This window comes from Capsicum annuum, chromosome 7, assembly GCF_002878395.1.
Source record: "Capsicum annuum cultivar UCD-10X-F1 chromosome 7, UCD10Xv1.1, whole genome shotgun sequence".
Lineage (NCBI taxonomy): Eukaryota > Viridiplantae > Streptophyta > Magnoliopsida > Solanales > Solanaceae > Capsicum > Capsicum annuum.
Window position 1 is genome coordinate 196,951,045 of NC_061117.1, and position 13,684 is coordinate 196,964,728.

The following is a 13,684-nucleotide window of genomic DNA, read 5'->3' on the forward strand; positions in this document are numbered from 1 at the left end:
TTCAAAGAAGGCTTGAACTTGATCACCAAATGCCTTAGCACTCTACCTATTTTCGAAAATGCTCTCTTTTCCTGACTTTAACTTTTTGGTTCAATGTTCATACTTAAACTGGATTTTAAGATCTGGCTTAAAATTCTGTTAGTGTGTCATATCACTAGAGTCAACATAAAATGTACTATGGAAAGAAAACAAAGAAACACATATTTAAAATACAAAGGAAAAAGGGACACTCTATTTAATTAAAATGAAATATAGAAGGGTTTGAACATAACGAAAAAATGGACAAAACAAGATAGATCCCGGACTACAAACCTTAAATAATTCGGATACCAAAAAATAAAACAAAACAAACTACCAGACCTCTTTTTAAGAGGGAGAGGGGTGACTTCTCAATTGCTCAGTCTGACATCTTAGCCACTGGTTTGCATATCAGCGTGACTAGATTTTTTCTCACTGTCAATGTTCTGCACCATAATTGATCTATCTTGAATCTTCTTTTCAATTTCTCTTTTCAAGGCTTGACAATCTTTAATACTGTGACCCTGAACATCAGAATGATATGTAGATCGTACACTAGGGTCAAAACCTCTTGAATGTGGATCATGAGTATACCCAAGGAGAGGAGTGATCATACTCCACTGTACCAATTTCTAAAATAAGCTGGCATACGACTCTCCAATTAGTCTGAAGCTATCCCTCGATTTCTGCCTTATTTCATTATTTGTATTAGATCCAAAATTGAGCCTAGAAAATCTTTGATAGATTTGTGGAGTCGGAGCGTAACTATGAGGAGTTGGTGCGCGCTATTGTGAGTAAGAAGAGAGTTGAACATATGGCTGTGCATAGTATACTAGATATAAAGGTGGGGAAATGAAGTATAATGGATTTTGGGAGTGATTATAGAGAGCTTGGATATGAACTTGGGCCTGAGATTGAAGGCAACGACAACGTTGTCTTCTTGGATGTGCCCGTTCTCCAACTACAATAGCAACCATTTTCTCTGGCTCTTCTGGCACACTAGGCTTCTTGTTAAGAAATTTTGCTAGTCCAGTTAGCATAAAAGTAGGATTAGGAGTATAGAGATGATCACCAAGAGTATTGAACAACGGTCCATTAGCAGCATGAAGAAGAACAACTGTTGGGCGGTTGGCCAATATTGAAGCCTCAGTAGGGGATTAAGCAACAAGATCACAGACGATATGTGGTATTGTGAATGTAGCAGGCTTATACCGAGGAGCTAGAGGAAAAGTGATGGAAGTATTGTGATGCTTTTGGCCTGAAATGAATTCTGAGTCATGTTGTGGTGCATTAACAACAGTAGGACACTGACTTTGCAATTTTGGTGGAAAACTCGAGGTATTTGTAGGATCAATAGCGAGAAATGGAGGAGGAGGCAACCCACTGGCCCAAGCTCGATGCATTTCATTCATTTGTTGTCTTAGTCTCCTAATATCTTACTTTAAACTCTCATTTTCCTAACTCTTTGTTTGATCCATGATGTCAGTCTGTATATCCTTGTTGGACACAACTAACCCTTTGGATTTGGTGTGATATGGAGGACCAGCCAGAATGTCACAAACCAACCACCTTAAACTGATTCAACAAAAAATAAATGTGTTAGAATTTTAACACTTTTTTCAAAACCTCTTTTTCCTTCACTTTTTTTGTTGAAAAGATCACCGAACCCAAGAAGGGCACCTACGTATCTCACTCCTGAGAGAGGACAATCAGGTGTGCGTAGTTCGTGAAGTCTTGCCAAAATGACCGATCAAACTCTTTTCTTTTTTTTTTTCTTGAAACTTTACGAAGAAAAGAAAATAACAAATGGTCAAAAGAATTGATGAAAATCTTTTTGAATTTTTAGCTATAAAATTCCTATACAAAATGAAACCTACGATTATCAAAGAAAAATCTTTTTGAATTTTTAATTTTGCATTCATACGTAAATAAAACTTGAAACTATGAAAGAAAACTCTTTTTGTGGTTTTCTTCTAGAGATGTATATGACACCTACTCTAAATGAAGAGTGAAAAAGATGTTTTTTTGAATTTTTTGGACTTCTATACAAAATAAAACCTATAATTTCCAAAGAAAAATCTTTTGGGGTTTTAAATTCTGAATTTCATACGAAAATGAAACTTGAAACTATTAAAGAAAAATTTGTTGTAGTTTTCTCTTAAAGATGTATATGAAACACCTACTCTAAATGAAGAGTGAATAAAATATTTTTTGGATTTTTGAAATAAGATTTTCGAACCAACAATAGGTTGCCTACGTATCTTACTCCCGAGAGAGGAGAGTCAGGGGTGCGTAGTTCGTCCAATATTGGAAAAATAAAGATTAGACAACCGATTGAAAACTAACCTAAGAGACACGACCATAAACAGACGACAAACAACGTTAACAAAATCTTTTTGAGTTTTCAAATTGACAATTCACATAAAACTGACATCAACAACTATGAAAGAAAAATCTTTTGGTATTTTCGTTATACGAAATGGACAAAAATTCTATCTTTTTTTGAATTTTTCTTAAAAAAACTTCTACTGAAAATAAAATCTTTTTGGACTTTTCGAATTGTGAATGTTTGCTAAAGAAAACAAAGAAAAATCTTTTTGACGTTTTTTATTTTTCAAAAAATGAGTGCAAAAGGTAAAAAAAATCTTTTTGAATTTTTGAATTGTGAAAAATGAAAGCCCTAAAGAACTCTAAAAAAACTATGAAGCCCTCTTTTGTTTTACTCAGTTTTTCTTTTTCTCTCTTTTTTTCAACACTTTCTCATCTATACACTTTACTTCTAACACATGCTTTCCCCAAATTGATCAATCAAACAACTACGTTACCCTAAAAAAATGCAACAATTAGCAAGAGGATACTTTAGGGGTAAGTCTCCTACAAAGGACCAAGTGGGTCCCACTAGGTCTCACTATGATGCAGATAAGCATGACCTAAAGGCTGACCTACGCTGGGGTTCACTAACAAGGCTGTTCGAGGGAGCGTATGGTCGATAGTGGCTGCGACAGCTTTGCACCCACTCCATACGTCCGACGGCTCCCCCTCCTAAAATAAGGGTGACTCAACTAGAGTTTATGTACACGACGTGCACTCTGGGACTTGTTGCAGAGAGAATTGACTCAGGTTATGCAACTGATGTCAGATATAAAGCAGTAACACATAAAGAAAGACTGTAAACACGTAGCACATAGCACATAACAATGATAAAATAAATACAAACGATAACACAAATAATGTCTATACACCCATAATGCCCAACTAAGCCAATACAACTCCAAAAAATAAGCTCAAATTCTGAAAAATCTCCAGCAGAATCGCCAGAGATGTCACACCCCTTTTTTAACTCCCAAAGATTCTTTTTAAGTTTGAAAGAGTTTTTATTATTAAAGTGACAAAATATTGAAAATTTGCTTTGAAAAAGGATCATTTACATTTTTATCCAGAGTCGTCACTTGACATAAATCGAGTGTGCCAAGTCACCTTTGAAAATCCTTTTCAAAACAGTTTGACTCTAGAATTTGATCCGCAAAATGTGATTCCAGATAAGGAATTCTGTTGACCGAGGGAAAGGTGTTAGGCACCACTTGATCCCGTGGTTTGACCGTGGTCGCTTGGTGGAACATATCGGGTAATTTGACATTACAAGTGTATAAACCACACTAAAACATACAAACCAATTGATCAAAGAAACAAAACAAACAAATCCAAATTTATAGTGTCCAGTCCAATTATTATAATCCAAAAAATAAAGAAATGCAAAAAATATAAATAGTATTCTGAACTAATCCTAAATTATGCTCTGACATTTTACCCGATGCCTAGGACCTTTATCACGGACGTCCTCCGAGTACAAAATACTTCGGGGCATTCCCCGGATAAAATAACACAAGTACTTCGGGGCATTCCCCGGCCAAATGATACAAGTGATCCCAAAGCGATAAAGCCAAAAACCATTCAATCACACAATTCAAATTTTCCATCAATCCATAATCCCTAAATTTGCCTACCCGACATATGTTTGCCTATCCACTCGACCTACCATGATACCATCAAGTTCGATGTCGATGAATCAAAACCACAATAACCACTTTATCAACTTTTAACTTTCGCCCCAAAACAACCAATTTTAATTCTTAAATGAGATATCACTTTATCACATAATCCACAATCAAGGGAGTCAAACAACGAATCAAAACAACCAAAAATTTACATCATCACAGATCAACCAACACGATATTCAATTCAACGCACCAGATATCATCAACAATGAAATAAAAGAGTTGAAAGAGTAGAATTGGACCTCATTTGAAGCGTTCGAATTCAATGTTATTCTAATAAAAGAAAGTCTTCACCTGAAAACCTCAAACCGAACCTCAACCACGACCAAATTTGACTCTGTATAGAGAACTAATTATCGAAAAGCTTCAAAACCAGTGGGAATAAAACTTTAATACGGTGTGCAAATCACCCCAAAACCCGATATTGACCATGAACCATAAAATAGGCAAACCCAAAATCTTAATAATATGATAGAAAACCAAAACCCAACGTAGCTCGAGCTTCGGTGAGCTCCGACGACAGTATAAAATGTTGGTTCAAGTGAATTTCAGTACTTTAAGGCCTGACTTGCTTGAAAATCAAAAGAAACTAGGAGATTTCAAAGGTTTCAAGACTGGGTCGGATCTGTTCAGCGTTTCGAAGCTAATTCTGGCAAAAAATTCCTCCAAAAACTTGAAGACCCTACTGGGAAAACTTGAAGCTCGGCCGGAACAGTGACCAAACCCACAAAATCCATTCCTGAATAACCTCAACTCGACCCCATTTTCTTCTCAGTTTTAGATCTCAGCTTCAAATCAGTTATCTCTCTTAAATCTCTCAATCAGTTCTCTCTCTCATATCCCTCCTTCATATATTTCTCTTTCGTGTGGGTGTACGCAGTAGCAGAAAAAAGGGAAAAGAAAATCGATTCCTTCTCCTCTCAAAATAGCGCGTATGTATTTCATTAAAAGAATTTGTGTTACGTGTTTATAGAATCCAAGTGGAAGTGTCAGGTAAGTGTGTTTCTCCTTTCCATGAAAGCTTTTCTGCATATGGAGATGGGTGTTCTGTACGTGTTGTTGTGATGATGAGAAAAACGTGACCCCCTTGTGAAATGATTGTGTTTTATCTCTTATTGTTGTTGTGAATGGAAAACAAATATAGTGGAGTATTGGGTGAGTTTCAGAGAGTTGTTTGATTAGGTAGGGTAGGTAAGGTAGGGGTAGGGTAGGAGGTAGGTAGAGAGAGGTAAAAATGAGTAGAAATTAATATTTGGGCGGACAAAATTACGTGTCTACAACTACTAACAGTCGAATGGTTACTTGGGAAAAACCTATCCTTGGGTTCTTAAAGCTCAATACAGATGGTTGCTCTAAAGGTAATCCGGGAAGTTCCAGTGGAGGAGGGATACTAAGAGAGCACACAGGTTCTTGCATTTTTGCTTTTGCGGATTTCTATGATCAAATTAGTAACAATATGGATGAAATTAAAGCCATCCTACAAGGGATGAAGATGTGTCTTGAGAATAACTACTTGACTATTATTGTTGAGTCGGATTCCCAGTTGATTGTGAATTTTATTAACAACAAAGCGAATGCACCCTGGTAAGTAGCAGACATCATAGATCAGATTAACACCCTCTTCAAGTATGGAAATTTTAGTTTTGTTCATACTTTTAGAGAAGGAAATATAATTGTTGATCACTTGGCCAACATTGGAGAAGACTCAAAAAAACTAATCATCTATTATGAGATTAACTCCTTGCTGGAGAAGATAAAGAGCATAGTGAGGCTTGATATGGAGGGAATCCCTTATTTCAGAATCACTGATAAGAAGATTCATTTTGTTATTAATGATTGTAATAATTATTTTTAATAGTAGTATTAGTATAACTACTCACCACCCAACCCCCTACCCTTATGCGAGGAAGATCGAGCATAACAACCTTAATTTTTGTGCTCAAATGTATCTAAGAATAAGTTCTCTCATTCTTCATATTATCTTGGAGGCAAAGGTCTACATCCTCCTCCATGTACTTGATTTTTTGGAAAATATAAAGGGTCGTGTAAATCGCTAACCCCTCACCAACGGTGGTTCTAAGGAAAAAAAATCATTCTCGTCTCCAGTGACTGACCTATTAATAGTTGTCTATTCCACACTACTTGAAACTGATATTCCATGTTTATATTATTTACTAAGGCTTTATAAAGGAATACCTTATGGCAGTATTTAACAGAAAAGCTAACAAATAAAGTTTCCAAATGTAATTTTTTTTCCTTTTCTTAATTAATATAACGACTCATATAATGAATCATATTGTGATGGGCTTGGATAGACAACTACCCGTAAATCAAGATCCAACTTTTGGCATATTACCCCTGATTATTGAGAAAATTACATGTCATAGACTCAAATATGGGTGGCTTTAGATATTTGACCCCAAATAAGAATGTCTTTGAAGAATAACCTTTCTTACTTTTTAATATACTAAAAGTACCATTTTGTCCCTCTATACTTCAAATATATTTTTAAACTTTCCATACTCATTTATCTGTCAAATTTTATTTTTTATTATTTTCACTTTTTAATTTTTCCTTTACTTTTATAATTCTACTTTTTTCACTTTTTTATTTTTTCATTTAAATTTATTATTGTTATTTTTATTATTTTCAATTTTTATTTTTTTATTCAACTTTATTTTCATATTTTAATTTATTTGTCTCAACCTTTATTTTTTTTTTCTGTTTTTCTTTTTTTTTTTCAACCATTATCTATTTCTTTATTTTTTTCCTTTTTTAATTTAGTTGTCTTTAACCTTTATTTAGAGTTTTTTTAATTTTTCTCTTTTTTCCAGAATTTTCCTTAGATATTCATTCTCGTTCATCTTTTTCCCCCATTTCTCAAATATGCTTTCTCTTGCCCTATATATGAGCAGTTTATTCTTTAATGAGTAAATACATAATTACCCCCTGATCTTGTCTGAGATTTGCAAAAAGACACCTAAACTTTAACTTTGACCTATTACCCCACGATTCTTCTTTATTTCGTTGCAAACACACCATTTTGACCCTCTGCGTGTATACACGCGCCACAGGCGCATGAAAGGGCTTGAATTTGACTTTTTTGACCAATTAAAAGCTGCCACGTGTAAAATAATTTAAAATATAATTTATATTCATTTTTTTAAAAAAATAATATTTATTTATTTTTTAAAATTATCCCTACCCCCTCTCTGCCCCCCCCCCCCCCAACCCACCCCCTCTTTCTTCTTCAACTTAATTCACCATTAAAGCTTCCATTGAAGCTTTTTTTTAAATCATTCATTAAAGCTTCATTTTACAACTAAATCATATCATTTAACTACCTACAATTTCCTCTTCAACACAATATCTTCTTCAACACTATTAAAGCTCTTCAACACAATGTCACCATTAAAGCTCCTCCATTGAAGCTTTTTTTTAAATTATATCATTAAAGCTTAATTTTTCAGTTAAATCATATCATTTAACTATCTTTAAAACTCAATTCAATCATAAAACTCTCAATTCAATCATAAAACTATTTTTTGAATTGATTTGAAAAAAAGATGAACGGGTAGAGAGAATGGTGATGGAGTGGGGGGTTTGGGGTGCTTGGGGGAGATACTGATGAGGTGGGGGTGTTGGACGGGGGTTGGGGTGCTGAATGGGGGTGAGGAGTGGAGGAGAGTTGTTAGGGGAGTTTTTGGATGGGGTGGGTAGGGGAAGAGGGGGTGGGGTGTTAAATTAAATAAAAAGTAAAACTTTATTAATAAAATAAAAAAATATATAAATTAAACGTATTTGACACGTGGAAGCACCTGATTGGCGCATGTATTTCACTCTCCTTGTTGTGATTGAGATTCAACGAAAAATGGTATGTTTGCAACGAAATAAAAAAGAATCGTGGGGTAATAGGTCGAATTCAAAGTTTAGGTGTCTTTTTAAAAATCTCGGCCAACATCAGTGGGGTAATTATGTATTTACTCTTCTTTAATTGCACTACAAAAAACATGGGAGACCACCCTATATCTTCAGGATGAGAGTGAAAACCGAAAATTATTAGGTCCACAATTTTCAAATGTATCTGTTAATCTAACTTCATCATATAACAAAACATCATATTTCCCAATACTAAAGTTCAGTAGCATTTATTATGAAGTGTCCTGCAAAATATAAGGAAATAGATCAGTAATCCAGTAGTAACTTTTAACTTGTCGATTATACTCAAATGCTTGACAGATGACCTGTGTCGAGAAATTAAAAACAAACTAAGCAGCATATAGAGAGTTACAGTACTGCAATCTCAAAACAGAATACCACACAATTATAGAATTAGCATTTTGTGTAAGTATGAAGTCTAATTAGTCTATCCAAAAAGTGTATATCTTTCTGTATTTCTATCAGCATGAATAGGCTATCAATGTCTGTTGGTTCATATTATCTATTCCATTAGCCAGTTGATCTACATCTTCATTCAGTTCATTTGGGTGCCTCCATCTTGATCATGATTCTGTTCATTAATGTCTTCATGTTGTTTAGCATTTTGCTCAGCAGCTCCTAAATCTTGTTCATCAGAAACCTGTTCATTAGCATTTCCATATTGATCAGCATTTTGCTCAGTAGCAGCCACATCTTGTTCATTAGGAACCTGTTCATCAGTGTCTCTATCTGGATCAGCACTTTGCTCAGCAACACCTACATCGTGATCATCAAGACTCTGTTTGTTAGCATTTCCATCTTGATTAGCATTTTGCTCAGCAGCGTCCACGTCTTGTTTATTAAGAAAATGTTTATTAGTGTTTCCATCTGGATCAACACTTAGCTCAACAACACCTACATCTTGATCAGCATTTTGCACATTAGAGCCCACATCTTGTTCATTAGGAGTCTGTTCATTGGTGTTTCTATCTTGATCAACATTTTGCACATTAGATCCCACATCTTGTTCATTAGGAACCCATATCATTCATCTTTTTTCCTCATTTATCATATATGTTAAAAATCTAATCAGTGCAATTAACTAATAAACTGTTTCCTCTTGGGTAAAAGGTTTCAATTTCAACAATTTTCTAAAGGCTTGCCCATGAGCCAAGAGTTGCATTTATGTTAATAATTTAATCAATGCAATTAAAGAATAAAATTTTGTTTCTTGGGCAAAAGTTTTCAATTTCAACAGTTTTTTAAACTAAGTCTTTGCCATGAGGCAAGAGTTGCATACATGTTAATAATCTAATCAGTGCAATTAAAGAATAAACTGTTATCTCTTGGGCAAAAGTTTTTAATTTCAATAATTTTTTAAAGTCTTGCCCATGAGGCAAGAGTTGATATATGTTAATAATCTAATCAATGCAATTAAAGAATAAACTTTTGCCTCTTGGGCAAAAGTTTTCAATTGCAATAATTTTCTAAACTAAGTCTTGCCCATGAGGCAAGAGTTGCATATATGTTAATGATCTAATCTGTGCAATTAAAGAATAAACTATTGTCTCTTAGCAAAAGGTTTAATTTCAATAATTTTCTAATGTCTTGCCCAAGAGGCAAGAGTTGCATATATATTAATAATTTAATCAATGCAATTAGAGAATAAATTTTTGCCTCTTGGGCAAAAGTTTTCAATTTCAATAATTTTTTAAACTAAGTCTTGCCCATGAGGCAAGAGTTGCATATATGTTAATAATCTAATCAGTCCAATTAAAGAATAAACTGTTGCCTCTTGGGCAAAAGTTTTTAATTTTAATAATTTTCTAAAGTCTAGCCCATGAGGCAAGAGTTGCATATATATATTAATAATCTAATCAGTGTGATTAAAGAATAAACTTTTGCCTCTTGGGCAAAAGTTTTCAATTTCAATAATTTTCTAAACTAAGTCTTGCCCATGACGCAAAAGTTGCATATATGTTAATAATCTAATCAGTGCAATTAAAGAATAAATTGTTGCCTTTTGGGCAAAAGTTTTCAATTTCAACAACTTTCTAAAGTCTTGCCAATGAGGCATAGTTATAGTTCATGTACAACAAAAGGGATGGATATTGTCTAGACTATCTCTAAGAAAGGTATGGTTGAAGATACCTATAACAGCTTCTTCTACCACTTTAGCATGCTGCTTAACTAAGTCTTCTTTAGCGGTAACATTAACCAGAGCAGCTGATAACTTTTCTGTCAACTTTTTTGGACTTTCCTTGGCTTCATTATCAATAGTTACTGCTTTTGAGGTCACTTCTGGTGACTGGTTGTCATTTTCTGGAGTTTCGTTTAACGAATCCTGCTCCGAATAGTAGAAATTGCAAGTGTTAAAGTAAGAGTAGTGAAGTTAACAAGCACTAACAAGGAATTACCAGGGGAAAAAAAGGCAAGCACACAACAGCATCAAGCTTGGGATAAAATTTCATTACTATATTAGCTAATATAAAGTAAAATGCACATGAAACTAACTAGCAGTCATTTAGCTTTTCTCTTAATACTCTGGCTAATCAACAATTAAGGGATCGAAATAATCAACTTTCTTTCACACCTATATTGGTCTTTTGGCTTACGAATTTGAGACTCATGGCATCAGAACTAGAATCTTTGAATACAGAGCTTGAGTTATTTAAAACTATAAATTTACCACTACCACATCAAATTTAGTGTAGAGAAAATTTAGTGGATATTAATTCTACAAAATTCAAATATACAAAACGTCATTCAAGTGCCCATTTACTAGGTAGCTAGCTGGCTCCAACACTAAATGATGTTTCCATACTTCCACTTTTACAATTAAGTCATTGATATTTTGGATCAATCTAAAGTTGAAGCTTCCAACTTTCAAGCATACTAAAATGACGAATGACAAATTCTTGGCAATGGTTCATTGGAAAACAAAGGATTCTCAAGCATTTATGTCTGAAACTTGAATCCTGTAGTTCCAAAGAACTGCTAGACACAACTCAAGGAGAAAGAGGTAGAAGAAAAATAAAGATATAATACATGAAAGACGATTAGAGTTGCCAAGATACAACATTTGCAAAAGGCATTGAAGCATACTAAATTTTTATGAGTATAACCATTGACAGTATAACACTTTCTAACTAGGAAAACATGAGCTGAATATTTAGCTCGACCATTTCAGCTTTAAATAAACATGCATATAAAGATTTGAGTACGAATACTTAAATCAAAGTATTAGCTTCCTTATATCAGCACAATCAATTAGAAGGTCAGAAAGAGATTATCAAGACATCCTATGAACAAAAAAAATATTTATTTCACCTTGTACCTGCTCATCAGAGTGTCATTCTGAATGTGAAAAGAGTGAACTAGAACTCTCAGTTTCACCACTGCTCTTCTCAGAAGGTCTCTTTTTCCATAACTAATTCCTCTTGTCCATTGATCTCAATAACCAACTAAATCTCCTACAAGTTCATTGCCAATGACTACCTACATATAATTGACACCATTAATCAATAATAATCAAATGAATGAGTAACCAAACAGAAAATTCTTGATAAGTGGTGGTCCAAATTTACAAGCAATATATTTATGCTTACAGTCACATGCTTACATCCTTTTTCTCCAAGACCACCCCCCCCCCCCCAACTACTCAAACACAATCATAACTGCAATAACAAACTTCCCACAACCTGTTCGGCACAATTCCTCGAAAAATATGTGACTACAACAACATATCCCAACTCCAGCTTACGTTCACCTCCCCGAAAATCAAATCAATATGCTAATTATATAACGAGCTAATATTTACCGCACTGCATCAATAAGCTTAAATTTACTGCAAATTAGATATTTACACAGAGCTAAAATTCACTCAACTGCCCCCAAAGAATTAGAGAATTATGATGATAAAGTTCTTACCTGAAAAAATCTTGCGGCTGCGAATTTATTTGATAGGAAGAAAGAGCGATGATCGTGTGAATTTGTTTGATTGAAAGAAAGAGCGATGTTGTTTTGTTTTGAAAGAAAGTTAGAGTGTTTTGTTTTGGAAGAAAGAAAAGCTAATATATTGGAGGGGTATTTTCGTCCAAAAAAGTTTGAGTTAATAAGTAAAAGTTATTTTAACAAAGTCTTTTTATTTGAGGCTAAAATTTGAAAGTCACCCTAATTTGGGTCTATTTTTAGATTCTCCTATTATTATTATGTGTCATTCAAATTCTTTCACACTCAGTTAGAAAAACTATTTTTTATTTAATAATTATAAGTAATACTAATTCTTAGGATTATTTAACTAAGTTATACTTTACATATCTAATCACCTTTTATCTCTTTGTAGTAAGTGTAAATTTCAAAAAGAATGATCAATGTTTCTTGATACTCCCTTCAAAATAGTTAACCCTTATTGACTTAATATTTTACTTACGAAAATATTCTCTCCGTCTCATTTTACTTGTCCCAAATTGGGATGACACAACAATTAAAAATAATAATAAATAACATGGCTAGTTTACCAAAGTACCCCTATTAAATGATGTTTACATTTTAATTTTTTAAAAAAGTAATCAATGCAAAGGATAAAACATGGAAAGAAAAGTTTGTCTTATCTTGATAAGTAAAATGGGACATCAACTTACCTAATTTGGGATGGATAAAATGGGACGGAGGAAGTATTTATTAGAAATTTATTTTACTAAATTAACTTTATTAATTATGTTTTGAAACTATAAATTTGAGTAAATATATTTTATTTAGCTATTTAATGATAAAAGTAGTATTAAAATAATATAATAAAATTTTCTTGATTTCATGAATGGAGTAACAAAATTGAAATGAATATTTTTAAAAAAAAAATCAATTATTTTGAAACGAAGCAAGTACATAAATACCACCAAGAAGAACATATTTATTTTGTATCAAACTTAAACGGTTAAAACGTCATCTGAAATATAACGAACATTGTCTCACGTCACAATTCATTTCCTTAATTGACTTGAACATATATTTTTAATTTTTTTTTAAATAAAATGTATATTTTCTTTAAAAAAAAAGATTATCTTTCTCTTAATATGCTAAATCGAATAAATAAAATAAAAAATATATCTACTGCAGTGACACAAGTAAAAGTGAATCAAATATTGCATGAAAAATATCACAACTGTACCTCTATCACTTATATTAACATGACTACTCCCACTGTTTCATTTTACTCGTTCTAATTTGATATTGTATATTGATTAAAAAAAATAACTAATAACATGATTACTTTATCATAGTACTCCTATTAAATAGAGTCGTCAATATGGGTTACGTCCGTCGGGCTTGTCCGACCAAACCTGTAATTTGATGGAGTTGGGCTTTAGTTTTTGTAGTCCATTTAAGAACAGGGCCTTTTAGATCGGTCCGGATAAGCTTGTGGTCCGTGGGACTTGAGCAATGTGGGTTGGGTTAGCCCGTGGGCCTGCTCATAAGTCAAATATATGTAACTATTTAGATTGTTTATTAATTTTTGTATTTGGTTCGAAAGATATCATTTCAAAAGTTATTTAATTTCGCTATTGGTAGTATGTTTTGAGGTGTTGGTGACTTGAATAACAAGTATTAAGACTATGTAATATTGTCCGTTAATATTTATATTTATTAATATTCTAAAATATTATTTTTTAAATAATGGGCTGACCCGTGAG